Here is a 25,406-nt window from a genome sequence, read left to right on the forward strand (position 1 = left end):
AAAGAATGTAACCAATCTCTAGTTTTGTTTCAAGGTCGGTGCAGGGAGAATTGCACCAGCTAACAAGGTACAGAGAAACCAAAACAAGACACTTGTTTGATTCACTCTTTAAAATCCAGTTAGCATCAAGGAGCTTAATTATCCAGTTTTCATCTACAGTTTCCCCCCTGAAAACTCTGCATATTGTATACTATTTATCTTTCAATTTTCCATGGAGCAGCAGCAGCTACTTATGCATGGTAGTGAAGGGGCAAATATGACATGTAAAACTTGCAATGAGATAAATTAATGTTGTTCGTCCTGAAAGGAAAGTGATTTATTTTCAAAAAGAAGTTGAGCTATATTCTTTTCGGTTCACACATTACATTAGCTTTTAAACAACTGTCGGCTGCTCAGCCAATGCATTGAAGTATGGATTATGGGGGATGCATTGAAGTGTGCGTGGGCAGAATAGTACAAGAGAGGCAATGACAACATAAGGGCCAGCTCCAGGACTGCCCCTACCATAAAGGACATTGGACATGACCTGCCCTGTGGGAAAGAAGAAGAAAGATGGAGGCAGGCAAATATAACATCAGGATGAATACAGAACAAAATCAAGGTGGCTTATAAACAAAATGAAAACCTGTAACTTATATAAAGAAACTTAAAATGAAACTTTATAACAAATAAATTCAGACAAATAATGTTATTATATATAATAATACTAACAAACTAGTATGCATATATATATATATATATCAATAAATAGACAAACAATTAAGTACATTATTTTGGGCAGGAGACAAGAGTGCATGATCATATTTATAGCATGCTGCAACAAAATTCCTTTATTGATTGAAAAATACATACCTTACAGTCTTCCAAAATGCAGCAATACAGAGCCCCCAAATAAGTTTTCTTCTGACAGTGATAATTTGTTCCCTTATGCCCTTCAATATCTGCCACTGAAGAAGACTCCATAGTCAAAACATGCCTCAATTAGACATTGACATCTGTCTTATGCAATTTGCACTTACCGGTATATACATACGTAAACCCGTCAATATTACTATATATGAACATGTTATTGGCCGCTTGGCTAGGAGATGCAATTATTTGTATAAAGTTTCAAAATGTTACAGGCTTATATTTTATTTATACACCACACTGAGTTTGTTTGGCATTCATAAGTACTGGTCAGGCATTATATTTCTATGTGACAAGGCTGGAACGTGATTGATTAAAGGATAGAAAAGTTCATTTTTATAAGAATGCTTTCTCTTGGCCACTTTGCATCCTCCCTTACCTGTTTCTCCTTATAATTATAACTGTATCTGCCATTCATCCAAAGAGCTTAGGGTAGTATATATGGTTCTTTACCTATCCTATGAAGTAGATTAGGGTGAGTGGGTATTTGAACCAGGGTCGCTTTGATCATACATTAATGCTAACTATTACATCCTGCTGGCTTGTAACACATTTCTATGACATTTTTTTCTCAGCCTTACTGCTCAATTGCAGTTGTCCTGGGATCACTAAAGTAAAAGAAAGTGCACTCTGGCTTTTGACACTGGCACTGGCAGGCTGCAGCCCCTGCTTTACAGAAAGATTGTGGCAAAGAGATGACCAGTTTGATCTCATACAGCAGCCGAAGTGCATGCTACTCCATCCCTGGCAGAAGGAATCCACTGTTCCAATTGCCAGTTGCCTCAGGACTGCAGAACTGAGGGGATCAAAGATGATGAGGTGGGGATGGACATGCATGTATTAGAATCTATTGGAAGCTTAAAGGATCATCTGTCTGATACAGATCTTCCTTCATCTGCATGTCTATTCAATGCCAAATCTAAAGTTTGATATGAAATGTGTAATTTAAAGGTTAGAGGTTGGTTCTGAGATTCTCAAAAGGCTCCTACCCATCTCAACTACCTTTCATAATACAGGCACTTGAGGTAAAATACAGAACACTGATGTCTAATTTATTATCCTAAAGAAGGGTAGTAGCATATGCAGGAAAATGCATCTGCCTATAACTTTAATTATAAAATCAGTATTATAGGGGGTACAAAGATTGCCTAGCCATACAATATGAATCAATCTCTCAAAGTTATAAATAAATAATTTTTTATTTATATCCCACCCTCCCCAGCCGAAGCCGGGCTCAGGGCGGCTAACAACAATAAAATAAGACAACATTTTAAAATCATTTCATTAAAAAATTACTTCAAATCAAATTGATGGCAACCATTGGGTAGAGTTCTGTGAAGATTGCCAAAGGAGGGAGTCAGGCTGTGCCCTGGCCAAAGGCTTGGCGGAACAGCTCTGTCTTGCAGGCCCTGCGGAAAGATGTCAAGTCCCGCAGGGCCCTAATCTCTTGTGGCAGAGTGTTCCACCAGATCGGAGCCACAGCCGAAAAAGCCCTGGCTCTGGTTGAGGCCAGCCTAACCTCTCTGTGGCCTGGGACCTCCAAGATGTTTTTGTTTGAAGATCGTAAGTTCCTCTGCGGGACATACCAGGAGAGGTGGTCCCGTAGGTACGAGGGTCCTAGGCCGTATAGGGCTTTAAAGGTTAAAACCAGCACCTTAAACCTGATCCTGTACTCCACCGGGAGCCAGTGCAGCTGGTATAGCACCGGGTGAATGTGATCTCGCAGCGAGGACCCCGTAAGGAGTCTCGCTGCAACATTCTGCACCCGCTGGAGTTTCTGGGTCAGTCTCAAGGGCAGCCCCACGTAGAACGAGTTACAATAATCCAGTCTGGAGGTGACCGTCGCGTGGATCACAGTGGCTAGGTCAGGGCGAGAGAGGTAAGGAGCCAACTGCATAGCTTGGCGGAGATGAAAAAATGCCGCTTTTGTTAGGCTCTCAGCACAACATGGAAGAATGCCCCAAATATTTTCCCCTATAAGATTCCTCCATTTGCACTGGGAAGGGCACCTATCAACCCCTCAGCATGCATTCTGAATCCACCCACACAATTTCTCCAGATAGGAATGCTAAGTGTAGGGACTGCTCCTAAATACGTTTGTTAGTAACTAAAACCCTAGGCTGGAGAAGTTGGCATTACCAGTACTGGAACAGGGCTTAAGAGGTTGCAACCTCAAATACTGTACAATCAAATCCTAACAATTTTGTATCCTTTTAACTATTCTCTAATTAATATTCATTAACCAAAGCCCTATTTTGTACTAAAACAATCTACTTACTGAAATAAAAAGGGAATCACTTACCTAGAAAAATGGTAATTCTAGGAAAAAGCCTTCTGGCCTATCTTTCCTTGGCTGTATTTTTCTGCAAGTATCATCATCACAGAATTACTGTAAAATAATAAAGTGAATTATTTTAAAGCATTAATAAACTGTTTAATATTTTTAAAATTCCTAAGTCGTATACAATATAAAAAACAAGCAACACAATTAAACAATATCATTAAAACTAAATTCAATCTAAAACCAATAAAGCAGAATTATAAAAGTATATGCAGGGATATAAAAGCAAGTAAAACAAATTCAGGGGATTCAAACACATAAAACAGAGTCCAATCTTATGAGTCGGGGACCACCTGGGCACCACAATCTTTACAAGATGTCTGAAGCAGCCGATGGTTGCTCAGCCACATATTGCAGAGAAAGGGGCTACCACAATACAGGGGCACAGCAGGGGTAGAGGGAACTATTATTATATATTGAATTTATATACCCAGGGGTCTCAGGGCAGTTCATGGAATAACCACTGTGAATAACAAGCTGTGGGCCAAACCACTGAAAGTGCTTTATCTACATTATCAGATCATGTCAATGAAAAATAGATCCCATAAAATTGGGCAAGATGTGTTGGGACACCTCATCTAGCTCTGTAATTATGGTAACATGGCAAACATGTCACAGCAGGCCTCTGTTGGTTCCAACACTATTCCTGGGACATGTGTCAAAGGTCCCTTCACCACACAGAAAAGCACTGATGGCCAGGCGCTTGAGAATGAAAGGGAGGCACCAAAGTAAGTCTTATTTGCCACCTTCATCTCCTGCAACAGGCATGACAATAGGCACATGTTCAGTCAACCTCACACTGAATCTTATGCCACTTGCATTCTAGCCTCACAAATCCTGTTTCATATCTTGGAACATCCTGGGGGAGAAAAGGGATGGTTCCAAAGTGTCAGAGTGGGCATTCAGCGGCAATCATATCAACTTCCCAGCACATCTTGTCATTTCATAGACATCCCAAAGAGTCAATAGAATTTCCAGTTCTGGCTTCTGGAAAATCCCACAAAGCATTCGGGAATTCTTTGGATTCTGCAAATACCTAAGGATGAATCATCCTAATGGGTCCTACATCTATGCATGAACAAACTACCCCAGATAATCGTCTAACCACAATTCTCTGTCTCTCTCACACCCACACACCAAAGACTTTCGTATGTGCTGTGTCAATGACAACTTGGGACAACCCCATGTTTGCCACAGAGGCCATGAAGACCTCAGTTGGCTCAGTCAAGGTAACTTTAGCATGGATACTGTTGACTTCCAGTACCAGCGTCCTGGGGTTCTTCTGCATCACACTTCAAAGCACTTCTGCCAGATTATTCAGGTATGCGACTGGGCAGCAAGCTGGGTGGCATACCAACAGCCCGAATTTGTCCAATCAGAAGATACAGGCACCTGTATGCCACCCAAGTGTGGAGAGATTTCAATGATGAAACTTCTATGGACTAGAGTTATTTGGGGTGCTGCTGCTGCAAATAAAGCTAAAATATACATATCTGCCTGCATACAGCCACAGAAATCAGACATGATTTATTTAAACCTTTAAGAAGATCAACTTTCTAACTTTCTAATTCCTGTATTCCTGAACAACCATGCACACTAATTAGATGCCACAACAACTAAAACATATGTTTGCAACCAAAGACACACTTTATGCTACCCAGGACAGTCAACAGTCCAGGACTATAACCTAAAACTCCTGAGCATGAAGCCCACATGCAATTCAAAGTACATAGTTTATATCTGCTTATCAAGACAATTATAAAATAATTATAAAATAATGTGTTTGATTTGCACAATGCTAAGACCAATAAGCGAGAACACCTACCTGAATACTAAAGGTGGTTAAAATTCTTTACAAGGGCTAGTAGTTATTATTACTGGGCAGAAATGCATTACTTTGAGTAAATGTTCATCTGCATTATTTGGAATCTAAATAGTCCTAATTTGCACACTAATTAATACAACATATCATCTATTGCATCTTATGTATCATGCCGTGTGTACTGTGTCACAGATTTGTGCAACTGATTTTAACTTAATAGGCAGTATCCAATACCAGCGCAAAGGATGCTTGTGCAAGGGAATATCCTGATACTTCCCTCTTCTACATCATAATCCTGTGTGCCTCCCTATAGCTTCTCTCAGTGTTGGGTAACACCCTACCTCTCAGTAAAGGTATGCTGGAGGGGAGAAATCAGGTAGAAAAACCTTTCATGTGCATAGAATCTGAGTTATTTTGACTTCTTAAGTGCTCAGTATACAGCCATGACCATGTACCAGCTACTAAACATTTACCGCATAGTGCAGCATGCACTGCAGAATATATCTGCCTACTTGTTTATCATTTGTATACCAATTATGTTTTGAAAGCACATATTTAATTCTGGAATTTTAAGGAAAACTGACCTGAAGAGCAAAATTTCATAAGACACAATAAAATAATGATTTGTGAAACCCTATTTATAAAAAGTGCATTTCTGTACTATTTAGGAAGCACTAGGTAAAGACACCCCTGATCATTAGGTCCAGTCATGGACGACTCTGGGGTTGCACATTCATCTTGCTCTATAGGCTGAGGGAGTCGGCGTTTGGCCGCAGACAGCTTCCGAGTCATGTGGCCAGCATGACTAAGCCGCTTCTGGCGAACCAGAGCAGTGCACGGAAACAGCATTTACCTTCCCGCGGGAGCAGTACCTATTTATCTACTTGCACTTGACATGCTTTTGAACTGCTAGTTTTTAGGCATTTGTTGCTAGTACATGGCTTGTTTTTGTTCAGCCTACAGTCGTACTAAAAACCAGTTTTAACATAACATAAAAGTAGGTATTTTAATTTACCAGCTTTTGGAAAGTACCATCAATAATGTGATCATGTTGAATGCTAACAATAGTAAAGTTATCTGAAGAAGTGTGCATGCACACGAAAGCTCATACCAAGAACTAACTTAGTTGGTCTTTAAGGTGCTACTGGAAGGAAAAAAATTTTTTTTGTTAATACTAAAGTAAGTGTCTATGGAAAGAAAGCTATCAACACTAACAGTTATAACCTGATACACAGTGTGCACAGCCAAATGAAAAACAACACCAGAGTCTAGAAACAACTACTATTTGATACAAGTTAGAAACATACAGATTGAATTACATTAAAAGTCTGATTACATTAAGTTTCTAATTTTGTTAAAGATGTCCCCACAATAATCTCTTGAATAGTAAAGATTGCCAAGCAGTCCCAAAGGAGAGCTGACTCTTCAATGTGCTTTCACCTTTTTGTTTTCCTTATCAATAGATGTTGAATGGGCAGGGTGAGGTCGGAGAAAGAATTATGATAATATTCATACTTAGACCAAAGTTGCTTTTTGTAAAAACACTCAGAATCAAATACAATTATTACAAACACAACTTCCTTTGTTGTTGTTTTAAAGAAGATGTATCCCCATATGAACTATGTTTTCTCTTACCTATTGTTGCCATTCTTTAGTAAAAACTGGTAGTTAAACTTGCTTGAAATATGTATTTCCCCTTCTGGGTTAAAAGCACCTTAGGGGGATATTTCAGTAGGAAAACTGCATGAGAGGAACAGGTTAATAAGCTCATCAGCCCAGTGCCAACCCACCACAACAGTCTGCTGCATTCCTGAAGCAGTGAGAGATGAGAACCAATGTGGTGTAGTAGACAATAGCAACGGACAGGGATGGGAGAGACCCAAGTTCAGAACCCCCATGGCCTAATCTACCTCACATTAATAGCTCCAGTATTGTGAGGATATGAGTTAAGGACTGATTTCTATTCTGAGGTCTTTTAAATAAGTGAGGAATAAAAATTATAACAAATAACACATAAAACAGATACCGCCATAGCTTAGAACAGAGGTCAGCAACCTAAAGCCCATGGGCCGCTAGCAGCCCGCGGAGGTTGTTTGACCAGCCCATGAGCCACCCCCAAAAGAGCGGCCTGCTAGCGCGCTGTGCTAAACCGGCGCAGCGCAGCAACTTGCTCCCGCGGAGCTGGAAATCGTGTCTGCACAATGCTGAAAATCGTGGGTGCTTGCATGTGCGATCCGGCCCACGGAGGGATCTCCGCGGGACCGATCTGACCCAGGCAAGATAAACCTTGCTGTCCCCTGGTTTAGAAAAAGCAGGGGTAAGAGCTTCTGCTCTCTTTTTTTGGGTGCTGAAACCCTGGATCAAACCAAAGAGCTTCTGCTCTTGAGAGCAACTAGCTACCCACTAATTGCGACAAATTGTTCTTGCCCTCAATCCAAGTGATATAGAAGGTGTTGAAATGCTTTTATCGATGCTATGATTATTTTAAATCAGATGTAGGGAGCTTTGGGCACTCCAGATATTGCTGAAATACAACCCCCATCATTGGTCATGCTTGGTGGGGCTGATGAGAGTTGTAATTCAGCATCTAGAAAGCAAAATTTCCCCAACTTTATATGATTTTAAATTGTCTGAAATCTTGTAAGCTCTCATGAGAAAATATTGTATTTTAAATGGCAGCTAAATTAAATTAAACACAATCCAACACAGAATAAAACCACTTAATGATGAACTGAAGTGGGGTGAGGATCCTTTTTTGGCCTGATGGGATAGATCTTTACCTCCCCCCACCACTGCAGGTCAACTTTGACAAGAGGGTGTCGTAATGGCATCAGTTGATTGAGGAGTGGGTTGGACAGCAAGTTCAAGCCTGCTTTCTCCAGCCATTAGTTGTGTACTAGAGTTCCCTACATGTAACCCCAGTCATACAACTAATCCAGTTGTGTCTCTACCTGCCCCACACCTGACGACACATGGAGAAGGTGGGCATGGTTGGGGGGGGAATGGCCTGTTGGGCCAAAAGGGGGTCCCCCACCTCAGACTAAACCATTTGCAGCACATACAAGTTTACCCACTAACTTTGAGAAATGTACATGAATTTATGGATGAAGACAAACAGCCCTGCCAATGATATAAAGTCCAATCTTGCAGTGCTATCTGCTTCTCCTGCACTATGGGGAAACCCACAGAATGACATATTCTGTACATTTATTATAGTGCCCACTAGGCTGGTACACTTTCATACAATAGTACTTGTGATTAGCACTGTGCATGAGATTCAAATCACCACTCATTCATGGAAGTTATCATTGGTAAATGACTTTTTAAATCTTCCCATTAAGAAGTCAATATGGTTTTATACAAGTCATCCTCTTTTGTTGAATAGTTAGCCCAAAGTTTATATCCTGTAGTGATAATAATAATAATTTATTATTTGTACCCCGCCCATCTGGCTGGGTTTCCCCAGCCACTCTGGGCGGCTTCCACAGAAACCAAAAAATACACTAAAATATCACAGATTAAAAACTTCCCTGAACAGGGCTGCCTTAAGATGTCTTCTGAATGTCAGGTAGTTGTTGATCACTTTGACATCTGATGGGAGGGTGTTCCACAGGGCGGGCGCCACTACCGAGAAGGCCCTCTGCCTGGTTCCCTGTAGCTTTGCTTCTCGCAACGAGGGAACCGCCAGAAGGCCCTCGGCGCTGGACCTCAGCATCCGGGCAGAACGATGGGGGTGGAGACGCTCCTTCAGTTATACTGGGCCGAGGCCGTTTAGGGCTTTAAAGGTCAGAACCAATACTTTGAATTGTGCTCGGAAACGTACTGGGAGCCAATGTAGGTCTTTTAAGACCGGTGTTATGTGGTCTCGGCGGCCGCTCCCAGTCACCAGTCTAGCTGCCGCGTTCTGGATTAGTTGTAGTTTCCGGGTCACCTTCAAAGGTAGCCCCACGTAGAGCGCATTGCAGTAGTCCAAGCGGGAGATAACCAGAGCATGCACCACTCTGGCAAGGCGGTCCGCAGGCAGATAGGGTCTCAGCCTGCGTACCAGATGGAGCTGGTAAACAGCTGCCCTGGACACAGATTTGACCTGTGCCTCCATGGACAGCTGCGAGTCCAAAATAACTCCCAGGCTGCGCACCTGGTCCTTCAGGGGCACAGTTACCCCATTCAGGACCAGGGAATCCTCCACACCTGCCCGCCTCCTGTCCCTCAAGAACAGTACTTCTGTCTTGTCAGGATTCAACCTCAATCTGTTAGGCGCCATCCAACCTCCAACCGCCTCCAGGCACTCACATAGGACCTTTACCACCTTCACTGGCTCTGATTTGAAAGAGAGGTAGAGCTGGGTATCATCCGCATACTGATGAACACCCAGCCCAAACCCCCTGATGATCTCTCCCAGCGGCTGCATATAGATGTTGAAAAGCATGGGGGAGAGGACAGAACCCTGAGGCACCCCACAAGTGAGAGCCCAGGGGTCTGAACACTCATCCCCCCCCCACCACGGCCCAGGAGAAAGGAGCGGAACCACTGTATAACAGTGCCCCCAGCTCCCAGCCCCTCAAAACGGTCCAGAAAGATGTTATGGTCGATGGTATCAAACGCCGCTGAGAGATCCAGCAGAACTAGGAAACAGCTCTCACCTTTGTCCCTAGCCCGCCAGAGATCATCAACCAGTGCGACCAAGGCAGTTAAAGTCCCATGATGAGGCCTGAATCCCGACTGGAAGGGATCCAAATGGTCCGCTTCTTCCAGGCATGCCTGGAGTTGTTCAGCAACCACTCGCTCAATCACCTTGCCCAAGAATGGAAGATTTGAGACTGGGCGATAGTTGGCCATCGTGGCCGCATCTAAAGATGGTTTTTTAAGAAGAGGTTTAATAACCGCCTCTTTCAGCGGGTCTGGGAAGGCTCCCTCACGGAGGGAAGCATTCACCACCCCATGAAGCCCATCGCCCAGTCCTTCCCGGCTAGCTTTTATAAGCCAGGATGGGCAAGGATCAAGGAGACAAGTGGTTGGTTTCACTCGTCCAAGCAGCCTGTCCACATCCTCGGGGGTAACAGATTGGAATTGATCCCATATAACTTGCCTATATTGATATTCTTAGTACTGCAATTCTTTCTACCAGATAAGCAATTTGGGCCAAGTATATCCAATATTCTTTTAATCTGTAAACATATGATAGCATTGTGTCATACACTTCCTGAATCTGTGAATGTGTTCTCTTATCTAGCTGCAGATGTTTAGAGGGCAAAATGCAGTTCAAACATTTTCTCCCTATATTTAAGAAGTTCTGTTAATAAAAACTTTCATTTTCTAGTTGCTGGTTAGGTGTTGTAAATCAGAGGGGTTTTTGTTTTTTTTAAAAAAAGAACCAATATTATTCCTGGACTCATTTATTAACACAGATTAAAAGATGCATTTGCACACACAGTCAGATGCTCACCAGTCCATCACCATGACCACCAACACCAAAATTAACTGAGTAGGAATGATGTGCTGTTAACATTCACCAAACAGGATTTAGATACTGTTGATATCAAATGGCACATATTGCAAAGCCCACAAATGACAGCATGTGGGGAAAATATGCCTAATCTAATGTGTTTCAGTCAAAAAATTAAAATAAACCCCACAATTAACAATGTATTTCACTGGAATGCCTTTCTACCACTCTCACACACACACTCTCACATACTGTTAGAAACAGATATGAAAGCTAGGAGCTAAATGGCACTTAAAACTAGGTTATGGGCACAACAACAGGAATGTCTAGGTGTGCTTTTTTTTAACAAGAATACAAAGCTGAAAATGAATGACCTGCTGCTAAAACATTATGTTCATTTTTCATATGGTCTAGTCATTCCTCTGCCCACCCCCCTAATATTCTTAAGAGGGTCTCCTCTCTAGTCTTTAGAGAGTAGCTGGAAGTGGGGAGGCAGAAAAAGGTACTCCTTTCCTTCCACTCTGCAGTTTTAATCTGAAATTTTAGGTGCAGTACTGTGGTCAGAGCTCAGAAACTACTTGCGATAATGAAGTTCCCTGTCGCAAAATGCGCCTAGAACAATGGGAGTTTCAAACACTGCACACTCTCACGCTCTCTCTCTCTCTCTCTCTCTCTCTCTCACACACACACACACACACACACACATATCTCACAAGGACTACAGATCCCCCTCCATTTCCACAGGAAACAAAATGCATCTGCTGTGCTGTGTAGAAGCAGAAGAAAGGTTATGTGGGTAGGTGGACAAGTATACATGTGTTATGATCCATACTGCTCCAAACCCACCTTCTAAAGTTCCTCCTTTGCTTGCTTCAGGCAGAGCAAGAAATAGAAATGATCCAAACTTTGAGAACACATGACAATTTGAGACATTTTTTTAAAAAACACCCACCCTGAAATGACTTAAAAGTTAAATGTAATTAAATAGACATTTGGTGCCTCTGTGGGAGGTGGGATTGTAAAAACAAAACAAAACAAAAAAATCAGCTGTTTATGAATCACTGCTTATGACTGATATATATTACAGATAAAGAAGAAACACACACACAAAGAGAAATGATCTACCTGAGAGCAAGTCTGTAAACTAAACACATATTTAATGGGATAAATTTGCAATGGAAACTCCTTGGGATTCTCAAATATTTAGGCTGAAATCCTAACCTTATTTACCTGGGAGTTCCTTTGAATTCAATAGGACTTACTTCTGAGTAGGCATAGTTACAACTGCATTGTAAATTGCTGTGGAGAGATAGGGGAGGAAAATGAGGGGTTTTTTTAATAAAAAAACAACCACCCAGAGTAACACAGTTGGTCAAATGCATGTTTTGATTACACATTCAGAGCCTATTAAGGTTCATTCAGAAGGAACTCACATAGAATTCAATATAAAACTGTCAAGGGTCGTTAGGATAACAGCCTAAATAAACTTGAACAACTATTCCATACTTCTCAAAAATAGTAAGCAGTTATACATATTTAGTACAACTTTGCACTATTTAGTTTGATCCTAGAATTTATATGGCTTTTGTATGAGGCTCAGAAATACCATTCAGAAGTTATTCAAGAGGCTTTCTGAAAACATGATGTAGCAATACTGTAAATAATAATTTACCACCCAACAATATTGCTATTGTACAGATAACCTTCAGGGATGAATAATCAAATATTGCTGACTCTCTATATTATAAACTAAAGAGAGAGAGGGAGCAGAACTAATTACATTCTAATCGATTAACATTATATGGCTTTTTAAATGTGTTTGTAGGAGGGGAGTTATTGGTTTATTTTTGCTTTACTGTGTATTTTGTATTCTCATTTGTATTTTTCTGTTGTGAACTGCCCTGGGATCTTTGGATGAAGTGTGGAATTCAAATTTAACAGTAATAATTATTATTATTCCCAAAGCTTTTAAGTATACATTCATGGCACACAAGGGGAAGTAAAAATAAACACATTATTTTAAGCATTTTTCTGATATGCAACTGCTTTAGTTCCATAGTCAGAGAAGAACCAGTTCATATGACTGTAAAAAGCAACTACAAACCACAATTAATAAAGCAGTTGTTATAGTCCGATTGTAAAATGCATGTGTTTTCATAAACTGGGCCAGCCCTTAAGAACCAATGAATTATTGGAAAGCCTTCCATGGGGGGGGGCATTACTATAGGCTTATTGACATCATCATTTACTGCTGTGACAATGACTTATTTTGCTTCTTCTATTATCTATTATTGGTCAAAGACAGGGTGATACAACCTTATTTATTAATAATATATTAAGTCATGCATCTGTCATTACATTAAACTTTGTTTATAGTCCTAAAACTATTTCAAAACTTAATTAAGGCTGTGAAATATGAAGTCTCTATATCTCTTGTCATGCATCTTTAAACAGCTTTATTTGTACCTTTACTATTTTACTGATTTCTACCCAGAAGCAGGACAAAACTATTATATTACAGTGGTACCTCATTTTAAGTCCACCCTGTTGGTCATCCATTCCATGGAACGTCCACGGCAAACCCGGAAGTACCGGAACAGGTTACTTCCGGGTTTGCCGCTTGAGCAGAAGTGCTAAACTGCTGCACGCGTGTGCGCAGAGCAACACTCTGTCGAGCGCCCCTTTGATCCAGCGTCCAGGGCTCTGGAACGGATCCTGGACTCAAAACGAGGTACAACTGTACTAGTTTCCAGAGATAACAAGAATAGCAATCACTATTAACACACTGTACCCATCCATTCATATAGCTCAGAGGTGGGCAACTTCTTCAGCTTGAATAGTTAGATGCCCCCAGCCAAGCCCAATAGTTCAAGGCAGCCATTCTCAGTAGCAGGAATCTGGAGGCCTATTCTCCTACTGATGACACACATTTCTCTCATCAAGAAACTGAATGAGGAGTTGCCCATCGCCTGCCTTTAAACCCAAAATTCTCATTGTGAACACTGACCTGACTTGTCCCCAATATCAACTTTTGTACTGGAGAACTAGAAGGTAGTCAAAGTCAAACTAATTTTTAAAAGGTATCTAGGAGGATTCAGGAAATTATGGGTCAGTTGGCAGAACTTTGTTTCTGGGGAAACTAGTTGGCAAGCATGATTAAAGATGAAATTAACAAGCATACTGTATAGAAGGACAAGTTTGAAGAATATTCAACATAGTTTCTGCAAAGTTATTCCTGCCTTACTAACCTAGACACAACTTTGTCATTAAGTGACAAGCTGACCGGTGTGGCCATGAGCAACACTTACCTGTACACCAGCTATCTGGACCATGATAGACTAGTGATGGAAAAACAAGATTGCTTCAATGTGGTCTGTGCGGACAGGTTAAGCATCATCCAGAAGCTCCAGCTAGTGTAGAATACAGTGCCTAAACTGAAGGGGGCAGATGGCCAAAACCATGTTACACCTCTGTAAAAAGATCTGCACTGCCTGCCCATATGCTACCAGGCCAGGTTCAATAGTAGAATCATAGAACTGTAGAGTTGGAAGGGACCCCAGGGTAATCTAGTCCATCCCCTTGCAATGCAAAGCCCTGGACACCTTGTGTCCAGGATACCTTAACGACCGCTTGAGCCCTTATATTCTGATTTGATCATCAAGATCACCTGGAGTAGTGCTGTTAGTTTCCCCCTATGTTTCAGAAGTCAAACTGGCCTCCACTAGAAATTGGGCATTTCATGCTGCCAGTCCCATGCTGTGGAACACTCTTCCAGCAGAGAAGCAGCAGACAACCTCATTGCTAATTTACAGGAGTTTCTTGAAGACTTAAAATATGAAATACCTATTCAGTGGTTTAAACTTTTTAAGATAAACCGATAATTTTTATAATTATTTAGTACTGTGTTTATGGCATTTTATAAATGTTGTTGTACACCATCATAATTTTTTTAATGAAAGGCATTCTATACAATATATATATTTATAAATATTGCTGGAATTAAGACATTTGATTGTGAAATATGTAAAACTAGCAAATTCTCAGACATGACTTCAGGTTTGTTTAGCTGTAATTACTGCATCATGAGAAAATGCAAGTGAGGTCAAGTCTAAAAATAACAGAAGACCACATTCCTGGCATTTGAAACTTTAATTTCTAGCTATATATTTAAACACAATTGGAAACATTTTTTTCTCCTCACTCCTTTTGTTTGCAAAAAAGGCAATCTTGTCTAAATGCCTTCAAATATTCACAGATACTATAAAGAGGAAAACTTAAATGAAACTCATTAACACCTTGAAAAACTGCATAAAAAGGCACTTGCAGTACTAGGCCTTAAATTAAGCAACATTTTAAAAAACAAAAGACTAAACAGAGACATCCTATCATCAAGTTATATCTGCTGGGCAGGGATAGAATTACTATTAAATTCTGCTGCACCAGCAAGACATTATGCTGGTATAGTGTATTCACACCAGTGTAATATTACTGTCTTGCCAGCAGTATAACAACACTGACACAACTACTATGCTGGCAATGCCAGCACAAGAAGAAAACGTGGTCAAAACGGGAGTGTGGAAGGGAACAAACAAAAAGCTTAGCTAGAATCCTACACTCATTTCCAACGTCAGTCCTGCACCTGGAGCTAGTGTAATAGTATGCCAACCAGATAGGTGATGTAAAATTATCTCACTGAATTCAACAGAGAAGCTGAGGTGACTGTCCCTTACCCCATTCTCTTCTACCAACCATATCAGACAAAAGAGAAATAAAGTTATGATTATGCACCCAGCTGTACAAATGGTTCAACTGGTTGCAAACCAGTATGTTTTTACTTACTATAACTTGTATACAAGCTCGTTCAGGAAGCGTATGAATTTCGAAATGGAAACTTAAAATTCATATTCATATTCTTCCCCCCTGCATGTTGATTTCAACAATTTCAAAGCTCAACTTTTGTGTCCAGATTTTCACTCTTTGAAATATGGCAACCCTAACTTGTGACTTTAGGCATGCCACTGTTCACCTAGGCATTGGGCTAGGAAGAAGGTAATGTGGACTTGATATGATCTAAGTTCTACAGCCGGAACACCATTAGTATTAATCACACTGTTCCATGCATGGATGATGTGGGGTTGTTATCAGAAGTGAGGTTATGGTGGGTGGGTGGGTGGGGGACGACAATGCTTTTTGGTAGCCAAGAGCGTATATATCATTGCTATGTTGCCTCTTTCCCCCCTGATTTCTTCATGGATGTTTTCCCCTCAGGCGCTTCATGTACCTCTTCTGTCTGGAACATGACAAAGCAAGCTTGTTAATATTGTCACATGTTTTGCACACCTTATATTAGGTACCAACAACTACCATAAGCTGCTACTGGCATATGAAGAAAGAATACGATCAGGCCACTTCTGCAGTAATGAACAGACCTTCAGCAAAGTAAGAAGTCAGGTTTAATTTGTTCTACAGTGACAAGTGCAACATTAGGTCTTTTACTTTGGCACCAAATCTAACAATATTTGCTAAAGGGAACTCAATTTCCCCTTACCCAGGGACTGCAACTGGTAGGCAGCACATGCTCCACTGACCAGTAAACCACAAGTGACTGGAAGGCTGCAAGAGAAAAACCAACCTGGCTCCATTCATTGGCCAGAGAAAGAACTAATGGAAGCTTCTTTCACCTACCTAGTCCTCTAGAATTAACAGTTATAAAGAACTTTGTAACTAAGAACTATAGCTCCCTGAGTTTGCTTTATACACCCTTGCCACAATATATTTTTCTGTTGTGTATTAAAGTCTGACAGCAGCATACCTCTCAGTACTTATTTTTGTAAGCCACTATGAGAACCTTTTAAGGATTCAAATAAATGCTTCAAATAAAATAAATATGAATTTGAGGCAGAAAAAAATGTTTTGCATCCAATGTTTTACTCTTCTTAGATGAAATGTAAAAGCAGTGCTGAGTGGTTTGTTTTTATCTTGCCAGCAGTATAACAACACTGTTATCTTACTTAAAAATAACACGTGGTATTTCATATTTCCAAATATCAGTACAACTGACCCTCTCCAGTCAGTACTACAATGAGCAAATATAAATGGCTCTGAACTAGGTCAGACCAGGAGACTAGCCAGTAATCACAAATTGAATGGGAGGCCACATTCTGCAATCACAGATTCTTGACTCCCTTTCGATATTTATCTCTTAGCTTTTGCCTCAAGGTCAACAGCAGCCATCACAAGAGGTCCTTTCCTTTGGCAAACACACCAAAGAGGAGATAGCAAAAGCCAGGCCCTGTGTTGCTTTGCTGCGTTACAAACAACGTGCAAAAAAAGACTTCTTCCTCTACCGTGGAGCCAGACACAGAGACTTTCTGAGCACCTAACTGTGCACACAAAGGAGGGAGCAGAAATGCACGAAGCCCACAAGTGAGAGCAAGGAGCTAGAGGCAAGTCTCTGTAAACCATTGCAGAGGGGCCGCCCTCGTTCTTCCTTCCAGCCAAAATAGAAACAAGAGAGCAAATGGCAAGCGCCTCTCCAGCAGTCAAGCCCCCTTGCCTCTCCCCCTCCAGCGTTCAATGCAGAACCTTCAGTGTAAACAGAAGGAAAATGTGACAAGTTCCTGAGGAGGAGCCATGCCAGCTTGTTGCAACAAACACAACAGAGTGCCTGGTGGCACGTCCAAGCCTGAGAAATGTATTGACGCGTACATTTTCCTGGCCCGTGTCGTCAGAGACGTTCAGGCCAAGCGTGGCTTCTTTTAACTCGGGTAGGGGAGAGATGATTTGTAGGGAACAATTTTGGAATGGAGGGGACACAAATGACGCTGCTTCTGTCTCCCCCCCCCCCTCATCAACCTTGTGACGAGGCGACTCTGGCGCCCTCCGACTCTTTATTGTGGAGCGGCTCATTTGCTCTCCTCTTCCTCTTTGGCACCTCTTCAAAACGAAGCCAACTGGCGGCCAAAAAGGCAGAGCAAGGAGAGGAGCAGACAGACGGCAGCGTCGGCGGAGACTCCACCAACTTGTTTATCCTTTTATAGCCCCGGCTCCGAGGCAAAAGCACGGAGAGCAGAAAGGCCCGCCTCGTTTCATTGCTAGAACCGCGGTGGGGAGGGAAGAAGGTTGCGAGAGAGCTGCCGGTGAACATTATTTGCCCCTCTCTCTCCCCCCACCAACATCCCGACCGGTCTCAGGATCCCGAATTAAACAAGGGAAGCACTTGCGCTTCCCGATATATATATATATGTAAATTAAAAAACCAACCCACCTAGCCGTGCTGCTTTAACTGCGCAGGGAAGGAGAAAGCAGGAAGCGCCTCCAAGTCCCTTTTGCGCTCTCCTCCTCTCACCCACCCGCTTTCCCCAACGCGGGCCTTCCCGCGTCAAGAAGTGCCAACGCAACGAGCGCTCCGCTGGGGGGGGGGCAGGCGAGTGGTGCGCGGACAGTTGGTCTCGCGCCGCTGGACTTCTCAACGGCCTTCGTGCCGGACGCGAGGGGGGCGGGGGAGGAAATGCGGGCGCAGAATCACTAGCCGGGACATTGGGCTCCAGCCCCGACGTCGGCGACGCCATAAGCGCCTCGGCGGCCCCCGCCGTTGCTCTTCTTCCCCAGCAACTGCCCCTCTCACTCGCCCCCCCCCCCCCGTGAGTCCACCACCAGACACTCACCCTTCCGCAGTGTCCTCTGGCTCCCGAAGGGGGAAAGGGAGAGGGAAGCTTTGGCGTGAGTTTGAAGGAAGCGGGGCCGGGGAAGGAAAGCCCTCAGGCGCCCACTTCTCAGGGGGCGGAGGGGGGGGGGTAAAAGGGAGCTTGTTTTCAGACGGCCAACGGGGTGGTTGAGGAGGGCGAAGGGTGGGCGAGGGCAGGCGCTCTTCAGGGTCAGCCACTCTCCGCCCCCTTCACGCGCCGCCGCGGGTCCCGACTGTTTGTGTTGCTGCGAGAGGCGGAGGGGGGCGGGGAGCGAGAGAGAAGGCAAAAAAGAGCCAAACAGCTGAGAGGATGTAAACAGTGGCGTCACGTGAACGCATTTACAGCCGAGGGCCTGCGAGCCCCGCCTCCTTTCCCTTCGGACTGGACGCCGGGTTTGTTTGGTCTCCGACGCAGAACGAGCGGAGGCTCCGCCCCGCAACTCGGCGGCCAATGGAGCGGCGAGAGGGCCACGTCGAGCTGCCGCTGCAGTCAAGGGCTGAGCGACCAATCGCAGCTCCTGCTCTGGAGGAATTGTGTTTTTTTTCCGGCCAGTCTGTCAGGCTGTGCAGTGTTTCTGAGTGTAAGGGGAGCGAGCGGCTGGCTGTGAAAAATAGGGCGACGTATCCGATTCCACCCGTAGGGAAGGTTTAGTTTTGAATCACAAAGAAAGGGATTTATTTTCTGCTTTCAAATAATAAGTGTTTTCATTCTTACCTTACTCCTAAAACGGAAGAGTACTGGGGAGGCTTCCTCTTATTTTCATTTTCCCTGCCATGTTTTGCACTCCTCTAGTCCATGTCTTTAACAGAAGACTTATAAGCAGAAGTTAAATATGCAAAGCTTTCGCTCTCTTTATATGTGTAGCAGAAAAATAATCATGGGTTTGATTTATGTATTTACTGCTGTCGTTTTTTTCAAAAAACTGAAGCCACACACTTTAACAGAAGATTATAATTAGTGCAGAATGGCTGCGCCACATGATCCTTGCACACCTGAATAGAAATCTACTATTTGCCCACTCTAATTATGAACAGCAACAAAAGTGTGAAATGAAGACTGGATAGGGTAGCCACTTACGTCACCAAGAAATGGGTCATCAAAAAGGACACAGAATTTATGCACATTTACATGCAATACCTGGTTGAATGGATTGTTTTACTAATAATAAACCACTTGTGTGCTTTGTTGAAACAGTAAAAATAAGCAACCTTTCTGTTACTGCTTACAGCTGTATCAAAACTGGGTGGAGAGGGTTGGTTACCAATATACAGAACGACATGTACATAACAGTTGAACAGCATGAAAGCTGTCTAGATGCAATTACACATGCTGTACAATCACATTGAGATTACTTTTGTGGGGTTTTATCAATGTATGATTACATATTAGTATGGCATAGGGGAGAAAGGTGCTCTAATTCTGGAATTAAATTTAGCAAATCTGTTAAAGAAGAACTCAGGAGGGTTGGAAAACAGCTGAGCATACCCACAGAATAAATGTATAGAATGAGGTATAGGTTCTCATCCCTAATGGTAAGAAATGTAAAGGTAATAATGGTGTGTTTTCCTCTTTGTAAGTTGCTTTCAGAGCTGTTTTAGCTGAAAAAGGATGAATTAAATAATTCCATGCCTGAATAAAGGAGAAAAGGCCCCGGTTTCCTATGGTATACCCCTGTGTCTGTTGAAGATGTAGTGAAGCAACAACACCAATGAAGCTTGCGGGAGAATATTTTATACCACAAGTCCTCGAAGAGCCTTTTCCACCAAGAGTTCCGGGAGCCAGGAGACACTGCTCCCATCTTCCTGAAGAACCCTACAAGATTCAAGGTATGTCCTCTTCAAGGAACAGTGCAGATAAAACTGAAATAAAACCTTTAGAATTTAGGAAGTTTTAATTGTTGCCCAATTTTACTATGTAAACTGCAGTGATTTTGTTGTTGTTGTGCTATATGGATATTCAAAATCTAAATTAACAATAAAATAGCATGTATTGGCATATATTGGCTTCTGACAATGAATTGCATGAAAAAATGATCCACTGATTGCATTAAGAGAAATCACTGTAAGAAACAACTGATTCAGTGTCCATGTTCTGGCCTATACTTCTTTGTGGCTCCATCCACAGGGTTCCCCCATGAGAACATAGTGTTATGAGTTTGGAGGGTTAGTCTGGATAAAACCCTGGTTTCCCTTCCAAACTGGAGACCCTGTATCTGTGAGGGTAAAATGTATGAGGGGAAGCTGGCCAAACCAGTTCCGCTGTCCAGGTAAAGGATTTGGCTGGCTAGTTAAGTATCATAATTTAGCACAACCAAATAAGTTGCTCTGTGCCATAGAACAAATGGATGGGCCTTTCTCCTGCCCCACTCACCTACAGTAGTTGCTATGTAGGAGATCAATAGACAATGTTGTGTGTGAGTGACTGGAAGCAGGCTGGAAGCTGGAGGCACAAACACATGTTTACTCTATGCTGGATATTTGGGCTCCCCTGTAAACCAAATGGGAAAGTAAGATCTATTGGAGTGCTATTGGTGTCTGTCCCTCCATCCTATGCTCAGGTTGTATCAATCAATCTTTATTTCAGTCAAAGACCAGAGAGCAAACTTAACATATGCCACATCCACATGAAGAAGCAGACGTACTTAAAAAATCATTTTAAACTTATTTACATTGAAAAATAACACTCCTTTGGTTAAAGTCTGTATTCCAGAGATTAAAATCAGCACTCATTCACTGGCCATCACTGTCACCACAGCCTGTCTTGTGTTCAGGTTGTATATATGTGTAAATAAAACCTAAAGACACCACAGTCTCAGCTGATCCTAATTCCAAGAAAACTGAACCCTGGGTATGCATTTGGAACCCCTGAAGTCTCTCACCACTCAGAGTTTGGGGTGGTGTGTAACAATATGAACTGCCATACAGGCTGTGTGATACTTCAGCAGCCAAATTCCTTTCTTCTATCATACTCTATTGTAAGCACTTTGCCAATGGTACAAACCACTCTCAATATATTTTATTTCCTCAGTTTTCACCACATTGGTCCCTCAAACATTATTTTCTCTTTTCTTATGTCTGTTTCTCCTGCTTAGCAGAGTGGCATCGCCTATCTGGATAATCTGCAAAGTGATCTTAACCATATCTACCCCAAAGTTCTACTGAATTCAGTGGTGCTTACTCCCAGGTAAGTGGAGTTAGGATTGTATCCTTAGTTTTGTTCAGTGCAGTGAGATAAGCCATACCTTTCCTTTAGGTTTCCTTCATCTGATGTTACTAATAAATATCCCTTTAACTAGTAGCAGATTCTAATATAATATGAGAGGAGGACATTTGTCTCTTATTTTAAGATGTTTACCAAATTTCTGCATGCATGCTTAGTAGCAGCAGCAGCGTATGAAATTCTGACAAGCAGGAGCAGGTCTTAACATAATGTTAGAGCTCTAATCTCACCAGTAGCCTGAAGGTTTCTTTGTACTGAGAAAGAGCCAATAACCTGTCTTTCAAGAGGCTGGACTTAAGGACTTGTACTGCTGCCTCACAAAAGGGGAAAAAGCTGCTGCTGCTTATTCTTAATTTCCATTATGACTAGCAGGTAATAAGGATGGGGATAGGAGTCTTCATAATCCACAAACACACACATTTGATTACATTAGCAAAATGAGAAACAAGGACACCCAGCATTGAATATTGAGGGCAAGCCACTGAGAGGGAGGCAAAGGAATAATGTTGAGTGTAGGAAGTCAAATCTATAAATATTAAATACTATGTTTTCCTAAGGAAAAAAAAAATCAATTCCTGTACAACTGTAAAGGCTAACCAAGTAACAACCTTAAAAGGATGATAACGAGGCTGTTAGTTGAACCCTATAGTAATCACCTGAAATAGTAGTACTTGGTTTAACTAGGTTTGGTTAGACTGAAAGGCTTTAATGCATTACTGCTCTTCATTGAATCAGTTCTTATATTGTTCTGAATGCCATTTGGCTAATGAATAAATAATACTTGGTTTAATTACAGTACCAGGTTGACCTAATATTACTCTGATTGTCATTAGGTCAATGTAGAAATAATATTTTGGTTTATCTATCAGGACAGCATTATATCTAAAAAGTGTGTGTACTTGGACAACATTTCCACCTATGACATTATCAAAATTTGCCATCATGCAATAACAAACAGGTACTACAGATTTGCATGCACCTGCTGTGTTCATTCTAGTGTGTGAGGTTCTATTTATTTCACATTTAATACATGTTCTGGGAACAGCAGGGACGCGGGTGGCGCTGTGGGTTAAACCACAAAGCCTAGGACTTGCTGATCAGAAGGTCGGCGGTTCAAATCTCCATGACGGGGTGAGCTCCCGTTGCTCGGTCCCTGCTCCTGCCAACCTAGCAGTTCGAAAGCACATCAAAGTGCAAGTAGATAAATAGGTACCGCTCCGACAGGAAGGTAAACGCCGTTTCCGTGTGCTGCTCTGGTTCACCAGAAGTGGCTTAGTCATGCTGGCCACATGACCCGGAAGCTGTACACCGGCTCCCTCGGCCAATAAAGCGAGATGAGCGCCGCAACCCCAGAGTCGGCCACGACTAGACCTAATGGTCAGGGGTCCCTTTACCTTTACCTTACTGGGAACAGCTTTCTGCAGTGTTTCTTTGCAAGGCACATAAAGTGAAAGAAATGTATGAGTTAACCTCACAGATATATGATGTAAGTTGGTTATACAATAAACCTCTACTATGCACAAGCCAAAACTCATGCGTAGGATGCAAGGTGAGCACTTTTTGATGCTGTTTTCAATTTAATATTCTGTATACTTTTACAATTGTAAGTTGCCTTGAGACATTTTAGGCAACAAATAAATGCAATAAATTATAGTTTAAAAAATAATAATGTGTAAAGCAGCCCTGAGAAAAGATAATGAAGCAAACATGACAGAGGGTCTTCTTATATTAGATCATAGAACAGAGCTGGCAAGAGCATCCTTTGTTTACCTTAAAAGAGGTCCCTTCATTTTCAAAACAATGCAGCTCTAATTCCTGTCGAACACTGTTTAGAATTGTTAAACTAGTTTCTTCATAAACTTTATACCAGATTTTTTCCAAAGTGAATCATTGTTCTAATACAGTAGTAGCTTTCCAATCAAATCTGGGTCATGGAACCCTTGGTGGAAAACCAAAGGAGTATTTTTAATACTAAATATTTCAAAAGTTTTGCTTAACAGAACAAAAGCAAAGCAACTAACCCCACCTAACTTCCACGTTTTAACTTGAATGCATTGATATAGAGACTTATATCAAATGACTACTTCAAGCATATTTTGTTTCCTTCAGTGGAGTATGTCACCTGCAGTGGAATATGTATTTTCCCAGTATGACTGTCGTCCCTGTGATCTATCAGTGTGGCTCCAGACATGACAAGAGAGACAGAGAGATTTGTGTAGTGGTTAGAGTGCTGGATTTAGACATGGAAGAGCCATGTTCAAATTCACATTCAGCCACAAAGCTGTACTGTCTTCAGTGCCTGCTCAAAACTTTTTTGTTTAGGCCAACCTACCCATATATTTATAGTTGACATGCACACACACACACACACAAACACACTTTAAAACAATCCTTGGAACTGCTCATTTTAATTATATTTTGATTAAAAAAACTCTGACCTTTATTGCTAACATACAGTTTATATTTTATGTAGATAAGAATAAAATACTACCTCTGAAGTCCTGCACCTCTAACCTGCCCTGGCAGTTTTTACTAACCAAGAAGGGCAAAGATCTAGAGAACAGGTGAATAGTAAGCTTCAGCAATTAAACAGGAATATTATGTCAATTGACCTGTCCAACATGTTCCCTCCATTTCATGTGTTTTGTGCCTTAGGACACAATAAGATCCTTTCACTGGGTGAATCATACAGCAGCCTCTGAAATTGCCTGATCTCAAAATAGTAGTTAAAATGGCAGGAGTCTCAGGATAAAGTGCAGAACCAAGAACAAAAATTATTTTAGAATAGATGAAAAAGAGAAATGTCACATATTATTGTTGTAACTTCAGTTATTGGGATCAGGATTTGCTTGCTTTCCTCATTCTTTTCCCCACTCCTGCCGCTTTTGTACCATATCTGTTAGGGCAGAGCCACACCATGCATTTAAACCACATAAGTTTTTCCCAAGAATCCTGGAAACTATAGTCTACCCTTCATAGAGCTCTAGTGCCCAGCACCATTAACAAACTACACTTCCCAGTTAATTTTGAGGAAGCCATCTGCCTTAAATGTGCATTGAATGTACTATTTATGTGTTGTGTGGATCTCCCCATAGATTGTGTGAGCCAATGACCAATGACTGTATTGCTCTTTAATCCCCATCAAGCCTTTAGCAAACATAAACTACTTACTGGTTTAGTATGCTAGTCTAAGATTGGTTAAAACCGCCCCTCACACATGAAGCTCACTGTGGGACCTCAGGTCAGTTAGTGTCTCTCAGCTTGATCTACCTCACAGGATCATTGTGAGGATAACATACACACTGACACTGTCAGAGTCATTCATAGTGTAAGAACTTGAAGTCTTTTTTTGTCTGCCTCTTGGTTGCAGTTCATACCACATCCTGGAATAATAGTTCTTTGGGCCTCACATTCGTTACAGTATAATATTCTCTGGTTTAACTTCAAAAGCAACAATGAGCTCATAGCTGAAAATCTGTCTCTTTTGTAACTGGAATTGGTTGATGCTGCACAACTTGGAAATAGTGGTGGTGTTTTAGCAGACCTGATAGGCAGAAGAATCTTAGTTTTTCACTTAATTACTCGGGAAGCACATTGGCTTAGTATGGAAGAGCTATTTTTACAAGTCGCTTTTCAAATCAGAAGTCTACTTGAAACATTCTGAGCACTACAATGAAAGTAACATATTAATCACTGTGGCGCTGGTTCAAGGAGTTAATAATTTGTGCTGTAGTTTGTAAATAATGTAATAGCTTAGGCCTAGGGAGCAATTCCAAGTATGGGAATCCTGCGTAACTTATGCCGGCTTAAGCTGAGCTGGTGTAAGGTACACCAGATCACAACTCTGTTCAAGAGCGGACCTAATGCAGACTGAACCAGTAAACCTGCTTGAGGGAAAACAAGCCTTTACGATGAGTTGGACTTAAACCATCCTTTTTGCCCATGCAAGTTCTGCCAGTTTGTGAGGTGATGTGACTGAGT

At 41.8% G+C, this 25,406-nt stretch overlaps 1 protein-coding gene and 1 long non-coding RNA gene across 20 annotated transcripts in view; one reads left to right on the top strand and one right to left on the bottom strand.

Moving 5' to 3' along the window:
* The window catches only part of PCMTD1 (protein-L-isoaspartate (D-aspartate) O-methyltransferase domain containing 1), a 34,122-nt gene extending 15,527 nt beyond the window's left edge, over nucleotides 1-18,595 (bottom strand). Inside the window, exons 1-4 of one of the 16 annotated variants that reach the window (XM_083623075.1) lie at nucleotides 18,186-18,473; nucleotides 11,781-11,817; nucleotides 3,212-3,298; nucleotides 853-947 (exon numbers count right to left, since the gene is read on the bottom strand). The gene's annotated coding sequence lies outside the window, so the exon portion shown is untranslated. Of the gene's footprint in view, nucleotides 1-852; nucleotides 948-3,211; nucleotides 3,299-11,780; nucleotides 11,818-13,826; nucleotides 13,948-17,785 lie in introns of those variants that run through there. The other 15 variants (XM_083623068.1, XM_083623077.1, XM_083623074.1 and 12 more) reach the window with 15 other exon arrangements.
* A 91-nt stretch (nucleotides 18,596-18,686) lies between these two features.
* The window catches only part of LOC310766657, a 36,651-nt gene continuing 29,931 nt past the window's right edge, over nucleotides 18,687-25,406 (top strand). For 2 of the 4 annotated variants that reach the window (XR_014550309.1, XR_014550311.1), the window contains exons 1-4: nucleotides 18,687-18,842; nucleotides 19,784-20,032; nucleotides 21,298-21,389; nucleotides 23,899-23,996. This is a non-coding gene — a long non-coding RNA (uncharacterized lncRNA). The remainder of the gene's footprint in view (nucleotides 18,843-19,783; nucleotides 20,033-21,297; nucleotides 21,390-23,898; nucleotides 23,997-25,406) is intronic. The other 2 variants (XR_014550310.1, XR_014550312.1) reach the window with 2 other exon arrangements.

Source organism: Podarcis filfolensis, assembly GCF_964270895.1.
Source record: "Podarcis filfolensis genome assembly, chromosome: 7".
Classification (NCBI taxonomy): domain Eukaryota; kingdom Metazoa; phylum Chordata; class Lepidosauria; order Squamata; family Lacertidae; genus Podarcis; species Podarcis filfolensis.